We start from the raw sequence: 8,738 nt of genomic DNA on the forward strand, positions 1-8,738 counted from the left end.
TCCGTACCAAGGCAATGTAACTTTTGATTTTTGGTCAGTTTGTTCTAAGCTCTTTTATCATCCATAATATGATAAACAAATAAAGGAATTACTTACAACAATGACAATGTTTAGGTGACAGTGACAAAGTAGAGCAACCAAAGTTCTTATACATTGTTAGTGGGTGAACAAAAGGGTAAAACCACTTTGGAAAAAGATCTGACCATTTTTCATAGAATTAAATAATACACTTTCCCTATGGTCTAGCGATTTCTCTCCTAAATATATAACTAAGAGAAATGGACATATGATAAAAAAATGGCTTATAAAAGGAAATTCACAGCAACTTTGTCATAGAGCTCAGAACTGGAATGTATTCTGTTGTCCATCAACAGAATAGGTTAAAATAAACTGAAATATTCATACAATAAAATTATACTCAGCAATAAGAGGGGTTAAACTGCTGTTAACAGGGTGAAATGTATCCCTCAAAAAAGATATGTTGAAGTCCTAAACCCCAGTGCCTCAGACTGTGGCCTTATTGTAAGTGGGACATTTTTTAGAGGTAATCAAGTTTAAAGGAAGTCTTTAGGATAGGTCCTAATTGACTATGACTGGTGTCCTGATGAGAAGGGCAACTTTGGATACAGAGACGGATACACAGAGAAAACATGATGTAGAGATACACAGGGAGCAGACAGTCATGGAACTGAGTAAATTGTTTACAAGCAAGGGAGTGCCAAAGGTGGCTAGCAAACAGCAAAAGCCAGATGAAATAAGGGAGAGTTCTCCCCTGGAGTCATCTGAGAGAGCATGGCTCTGCTGACACCTTGATTTCAGATTTCCAGTCTCCAAAACTGCAGGACAATAAAATTCTCTTGTTTTAAGCCACTCAACTTTTGGTAATTTTTTTATGACCATCCTAGGAAATTGATACGACTACAAATATAGTTAATAATATGGATCCATCTCAAAAGCCTTAGATTGTATAAAAAAGCCTTACATGAAAGATATATACTATATGATTTACTTTTTATGAAGTTCTAATCTATGGTGGAAAAATTAAGAACAATGCTGGCTTTTGGGTGTGGAAATTGAGAGTGACAGGGAAGAGGCATAAGGAAACTTTCTGGCATGATGATAATGTTCTGTCTTGATAGGCGGTTTGGCTATAGAAATATATGCACTTATCAAAACTCAGAAAATAAATATTTATGATTCATACATTTCACTCAATGGGGTCCAGCACAAATAATGCCCTCTTTTATTCAAAGTCTTTTATTCAAAATCATAAGCATGTAATTCTATAACATAATATCACACTCAAGCACACCATATATAACATTTTAGGTGAAGTGTTCAAATTGCTGTGCATCTTGTGAGAGACATTCACATACTTTACCAACCACACTCAAGGAAGATTTACTTCTGCCAGACCATTATATAAATTCTATGTCAAACAAAATAAAAACTATATACAAATACTGTGCTCTAGATAATAGTACATATGCTGAGATATTTAGAAGGAAGTGGTTTGATGTCTGCATTTTAATTTGAAAAGTATTAAACAGTAAGATGGATTGATGAATGGACAAAGAGATGGATAGGTAGATATGTGATGATGTAAGTATAATATAATTTTAAAGGTAAAATCTAGTGGGTGATATATGGGTTTTCAATGTAAAATCCTTTCAACTCTTCTGTATGTTTGAATATTTTCATAATAAAATGTTAGAGAAGAAAATTTAATAGGGGGGTTTACTAGCAAATTAAACAAAACTGAAGCACAGAATTTTTAAAAGGATTGAAAATATAGAAAGGGGCATAAGTGATACTAGACAGTGGGAAAGACTAACATAGGTATAACTGGAGTTTGGAGTTCTGGATGCAAAGGAGTAAGAATAGTCTAGAAGCAAATTTTTAAATGATAATTTTGAGACTTTTAAAGCAAATGAAAGACTTCAAGCCACATATTCAGTTAATGCAATCAATGCGAGAATGTCTTTTGAATACAAAGGAAAACACAAGTAGGTACATGTAGTTAAATTGTCGAAAAATAAAAACCCCTTAGAGCATGCAGAGGAGCAACAGTAATATTGAGAACTGACTGCTCAACAGAATGACACCTTCAAAGTGAGTACATGGATAGAGCTAGTATTAGGCTCCTATTATGTGTCAGACTCTAGGCTAAACCCTTTACAATATTACCCCCTTTAATCCTCACACCCTCCCAATGAGGTGGAATTAATATCCCCTCTTAATAAAAGGAAATTGAGGCATTGAAAAGTTAACTATTTGCATAAAGTCAGATAGCTAACCAGTGACAAACATTCCATTTATATGTGACAGACTCTAAATACATTCATCTTATATATTATGCTTTTCTTGTATTATAAATGCCCTGCTTTTATTTTTCTACAATCCTGTATATCTGCCTAACTCTAGGTCTCAGCATTCCCTCATTTGGCAAATCCCCCTGCCAAGTCTTGTAGTAGTTTTGACAGTCTGCCTGGGGTTAATATTTAAAAAGGAGAGAGAAAGAGAGAGAGGGAAACTAAAAGTGGTGGAACACTAGTATCTAATATTGGACAACAAGGATACAGATCACATTATAGATGGTACTGGAGCTCTGACTATAGAGAGAGTACATTTAATTGGCATCTCTTCTTTGAATGCAGTATATCTAGTCTCCAATTTGACACTATAGTGGATGACTGAAATGCTACCTTGTGTCTTGTTAGCACTGTATTGTAAAGGGTATATTATTATAGAAAATTGACAAGGTGATGAGCTGTCACTGTAGCTAAGAGAACATCCTATTTTTAATGAATATTATTTCGTAAGGAAACGTGCTGATGACAGCTTATTCCTGTGGAAACCATTGATGCATAACCTTTTTTGCCAGACAACATTATATCAATGGTGACTACACCTAAAAAATCTATATAGAAATGTTTGCAAAAAATTTTTTTGAGAAATAATATAAGAATAAGCAAAAATATTTCAAATATATTATGTTACATATATTACGAGAGATTTTGTGGGGGTATATTTTTATAAGATAGAAATTTATACCCCAATATTTTGTTTTTATATGTATTTTTAAGTCTGTGATAAGATGTAATATTATGTCTTTAGAATAAATTTACATATGTAAATAAATGCATAAATGTGTATAAGTATATATGCATACACATTTATATACTTATAGGTATATATTTATATAAGTATATACTTATATCCATATAGATAAAAATTCCAAAGTCAGTACTTATATAAATATATCCAGTCTGTCATATAAGCACTGATCTTCCACTAATTACTACAATTAGGAGAGCTAAATTCAAGTCGTGGTTCTATCACTTTTATTTTATAATCTTGGGAAAGCCACTTAATCACTTACTTAAGATGATTTTACTTCTCAGTTAAAATGAAGAAAATATTAATGCCCTACATACTTTACAGCGTTGTTAGGAGACCATTCAAAGAAATAATGTGTGCCCTGGCTGGAGTGTCTTCTTGTAAACTGAAAGGTCATGGGTTAGATTCCCAGTCAGGGCACAAAACTAGGTTGTGGGTTTGATCGCTGGTCAGGACCTATACAAGAGGCAACTGATCAGTGTTTCTCTCTCACATCAATGTTTCTCTCTTTCTCTCCCTTACTTTATCTGTAAAATCAATAAATGTATCCTCAGGTGAGGATTAAAAATGAAGAAGGAAAGTAATAATGTGTATTGCAAAAAATGAAAGAAATTTGATATTGCAAAAAATAATACAAGGAGGTATATAATTGTATTTATTATAAATGTAAATCAAATATAAACTTATATATACACATATACATATGAGGTCTGTCCAGAAGGTATCCAACCATGTAATAGGAAAAATAGAGACGTTTAATGAAGAAGATACAAGATACCAGAAACATTGTACATAGGACAATGACATCTCAGTCCCCTTCACATTAGGCACTTTGGGACCTCACACAGTTCTCCCAATCATCATCAGCTGTCCCATCATATTTTCCTGCATCTCATCCATGGTCCTAAATCACTTCCCTTTCAAAGGTGATTTTAGTTTTGGGAAAAGCCAGAAGTCACAGGGTACCAAATCTGGGTTGTAGAGGGGCTGAATTACCAGAGTGATTTGATGTTTCACCAAAAAGTTCTGCATGAGATGTGATGCATGAGCAGACTCATTGTCATGATGGAGCTGTCAATCACCAGTTGCCCATAGCTGTAGACTTCTGAATCATCCAAACAGCTTCTGCAGAGGAATGTTCAAGCTTAACACAAAATTTGATGCAAGTTTATTGCTCTACTCGCTTGGTCATTTTGAATGTGATGACCACACAGTGCATATGCTCACTCAATGGCATCTACCACCCCTACTACTAGTATAGTAAAGTCATCATTGTTCATGCATGCACATTTCAGTCCACTATCCTTGGCTGCCAGGTTACATTGATGTCATGCAAACAATCCCTGTTATATTAACAATGGCTGGACTTTTTCTGAACAGACTCTGTGTGTGTGTGTGTGTGTGTGTGTGTGTGTGTATAAACACACACACCTATTATGATGTATATATGCACACACCATTTATGATATATGATATACACATACCTATTATTATATATATACACACATACTTATTATGATATGGCATGAACTCTTCTAGAAATCCCTAACCTATGGGTTCAAATAAGGTTGTGTAAGTAATAAACAAATTTGATCATTCGTGTGCTAATGAAATCACCTCAAAATCTGAATCAACTTGTTCTAGGACAGTGAGGGGGAGTGGAGTTTGGGGAGTTCACGGAGAAACTTTTCATGCCTCTTCTCTAATATTCCATGAAGCTAGCCATGGAACTCATACCACCAATTTACAGCCCAAGCTCTCATGGCAGGAATGACTTCTGTATCTGGGAGCTGTGCTCCAAAACTCAAAAAGTGGTCAAAGTCCACAGAGCCAGAGTGCTGCTCCAATCCTCTTCTGCACTCAAAGTGAGAGAATGCCATCCAACTGGCACAATTTCCAAGTTACTCTTTGTAACATTGGCAGCAGGCTGTATTTCTAAGTGCCCTCTCTTTCCTTCTGTAACCCTCTCTGGCCACAGGACTGTCAGGAGTCCAAGTTTATAGCCCAAAGTCTGGGACAGACAGTACTCTTTATTTTTTTTTCTGATTTTTTCAGCCTCTTCCTTTGCTTTCTTCCTAAATTGCAACCCCCTTGTCTCATTTTCCTTTAACCAAAAAGTATTTTTAAATGGCATCATGTTAGCTGTATTTCACCAGTTTCTCAGACTTCACAAAAAAATGTCTGAAAATCTGGTTGGGAACGCATAGTGTTCCAGTTACTCATTGCTATGTAACCTACTACTCCAAAATTTAATGATCTAAAACAAGAACAATGTTTTGCTTTTCACAGTTCTGGCTGGGTGGTTCTACTGCTGGTCTTTCTGAACTTACTCATGTACCTGAATTCAGCTGACTTGATGCAGGGAATGGGCTCAGTTAGGACACTGGGATTTCTGTGTCTCTGTTTCCACACAGTCTCTCATCATTCAGTACACTAGGCTAGGATCTCTTTAACAGCAGCAAGAGTATACCAAAAAACAAAGACAGAAGCTGCCAGGCCTCTTAAAGCCCAGGTTATCAAATGCACAGTATCATTTCCATAGTATTCTGTTGATCAAAGCACATCAAAAGGCCATCCAGGTTCATTGAGAAATGGACTGTACTTCTTGATGGAGGAGGCATGCAAATAAAGTGATGATGGGAATTGTTGGAGGGTCATTTCTGAAGATAAACAACTATAGTTAAGCCTCTGGCCACAGCAATGTGTATCCCTTGTATATGCAAAATACACTATCCCCCTCCTGAGATCCCAAAAGTCTCATTCAATTACAATATTAGCTCAAAGTCCATTTTTTCATCATTAAATCATTCCCGATGTGAAAAGTCTCCTTGGTTACTCAGATGCAGCTTCTCAGACACAGCCCTTCTTGATTTGTGAACTAAAATGACAGGCCATCTCATCTCCCCACCTCACCCATACACGTGCATCCAAAATCCAATAGGGTAATTATAATAGACTCTTCTGTTCAAGAAAGGGAGAAATGTAAGGTGTATAGAGCCACTGACCCATAGCAGTTCTGAAATCTTGTTAGGTAAATATTTTCAGGGCTCCCTACTCTGAGATTAGGGAATGTTTTCTGATTAGGGAGCAGCTCTTCCCACTGAAAATAATGTTCTGATTCATTATTCTCTTGGCTCTGCGCTCTTTGCTCTGCCTTCTGAGCCACTACTTGCTTTCATCACATATAAAGAAATAGCCACCGTTTCACAATTAGTGTACTATTTTTGGTTTCAAACAATGCACTCTGCATTATCAACAGCTGACCAGGACTTATTAGAAGTTAAAAATGAGGTATGTGACCTTGATAGAGGAGGTATGCAAAAAGAGAGATGATAGGAATTGTGGAATATATTTCTGTAAATATACCCAAGAGTAGATGTGGAAATGCTTAAGTCACTTGCATAAATTCATATGTGTAATTATATAATGTATACATAATCCATAAAATTTATATACTAAATTAACTGTCTTTTAATGTAATTAAGCTGTAAAGAAATATTTCCTATGACTTAAGAAATGAACTGTTATTTTAATGGCTCTTAATTCTGCTCTTTTCCTTAGTTCTAGAAACGGAAGTAGGATATGGTTTTATCAAGAGACCCCAGGGAAGCTAGGTGGTGTCACTGATTTCCAGAAGTGTGTATCAAAAAAAAAAAAAAACAAAACAAGTAATACTTGTCAGAACTCTATTATCTCTTTAGATATGTGCAGTAGAGTGGAGTGAAACCTAATTGAACATGGCCTAGTCCCCATTGAGAATAACTCTAAAATACTTCAGTTCTCCAGCTCTCCAATACTTCTTGGAAACTTTCTCATGAAAATTTTAACTGAAAAACCAGAATCTGAGACATGCTGGTGCATATCTAAAATATTGCCCTGTACGTTGTAGTGGACCTGCATTAACTGCTTGTCAACTACTGAATAGGGTTAAATTTCCCTCTCCCAGTTATTTATTTATAATTTAGCTGTTTTTCTTATGTAAATTGGGGCCATTATCAGAGGCAACATTTTAATACAAGCATGATAAAGATTGAGTTCTTCTTTTACTACAGGTTTTCTTCTATTATATTTTTTAAAATTTTCCCCTAGTTTCCTAGCGTTTTCAGTTGTGCATTTGTTGGCTTTTCTTTACATGTCTTTTGCGTATTATTTTTCTGACTATTAATCTTTTGTCTTTACCATTTTATTTTGCTATACTTTTCAATCACTTTCTATGTTAGTGATTGTTGTTGTAATATATCCATTTCACATTTCATTGTTTCTACTTTGTTTTTTCCCTGTGATTGTGTTATATCTCTCATTTTTTCTACCTCCCTTTCCATCTTTTCCTTTTGAATAGGATATACAGTGTCTATTTTTTTTTGTTGTTTATAAAAGTTTATATTTTAATGTTTAATATTATAATAAAGAAATGTTTGATTCATGTGTTTAACTTTTTACCATAATTTTTCTCTGATATGTAGTTTCCTTTGTCATTTTCTGTTGCATTTTTGCCTCCTTTTTTTTCCCTAGCAGTATTACTGATCTTTAACAGGATCCTTTTCTTTCAGGTGAGCTACTAGTTATGGGACAAAATGGCAAGGTGTTGGGAAAATGAACTGGGCTATGTGGCATGCCAATTCAGATACCTTGCCCCAATATTCCTGGTCAGCAAGTCTGTTATGAGAGTACATTTCAAAAGGACTCTGGTCCTGCTGGTGACCCCTTTCCATCTGATCTGCAAAGCCTCAGTTATGACACAAAAATGTTTTGCCTGATCATTTGGCATTTATTTCTTTCTCTTCAGCCATCATGATCAGCCACTGCAAAGCTGATGCACACACACTACTTCACCTTGCTGAATGGAGCTTCCTTCCTTTCTCCCTTCCTTCCTCCCTCCCTCCGTCTGCCCTTCCTCCCTTCCCTCTACTTCCCTCTCTGACTTCCTTCTTTCTTCTCATTCCTCCAAATTATATGATCTTACTTGCTTTAATGTATCATATCAACTTTTTAAATACTACTCAAACCTCTGCTCAAGTTTTCTACATTTCTTGATTACCCTCTTTTTAGAAAACTTCATTTCTTTTCTGTGGTCTGACAAATTCTACATATCTTTCAAACCACTTTAAGTTCCACTGTTTTCATGTGAATATATTAAAATATATATTTTCTTACAACTCCTTTGGCAATTGATAGATTGTCTTGTCATCTCAACTCTAAGAGATTGAGTTACAGTATTAACCTTCCCCACACCTAGATTTTAAGATCCTTGAGGTCAGGGATGAGGAATAGTTTTCAATTTCATATTGCTTCTGGTCCAGTGATTTATACATGAAATTTTAACAAATTTTGGGTGATTGTGTGTAATAGGAACCCAAATGAGATATGCAGAAGGTGAAAAGATTTCAACCTTTTTTATATAAAAAGCATAAAAAAGTCTTAGTTATATTAAACATTAAAAATATAGAAAAGAAAAATTTGAAAACCTTTAAATATATGTCTGCTCTAACATAAGCTTTTATTACTGTAGACACAAAATTTCTGGGGCAAACCATTGTCTATTATGAAGTTATTGAACAAAAGTGTAAAACTAGAAAATTTTCCAAAACATATAAAAAATATTTTTTCTGATAAAACCA

This window comes from Phyllostomus discolor, chromosome 3, assembly GCF_004126475.2.
Source record: "Phyllostomus discolor isolate MPI-MPIP mPhyDis1 chromosome 3, mPhyDis1.pri.v3, whole genome shotgun sequence".
NCBI lineage: Eukaryota > Metazoa > Chordata > Mammalia > Chiroptera > Phyllostomidae > Phyllostomus > Phyllostomus discolor.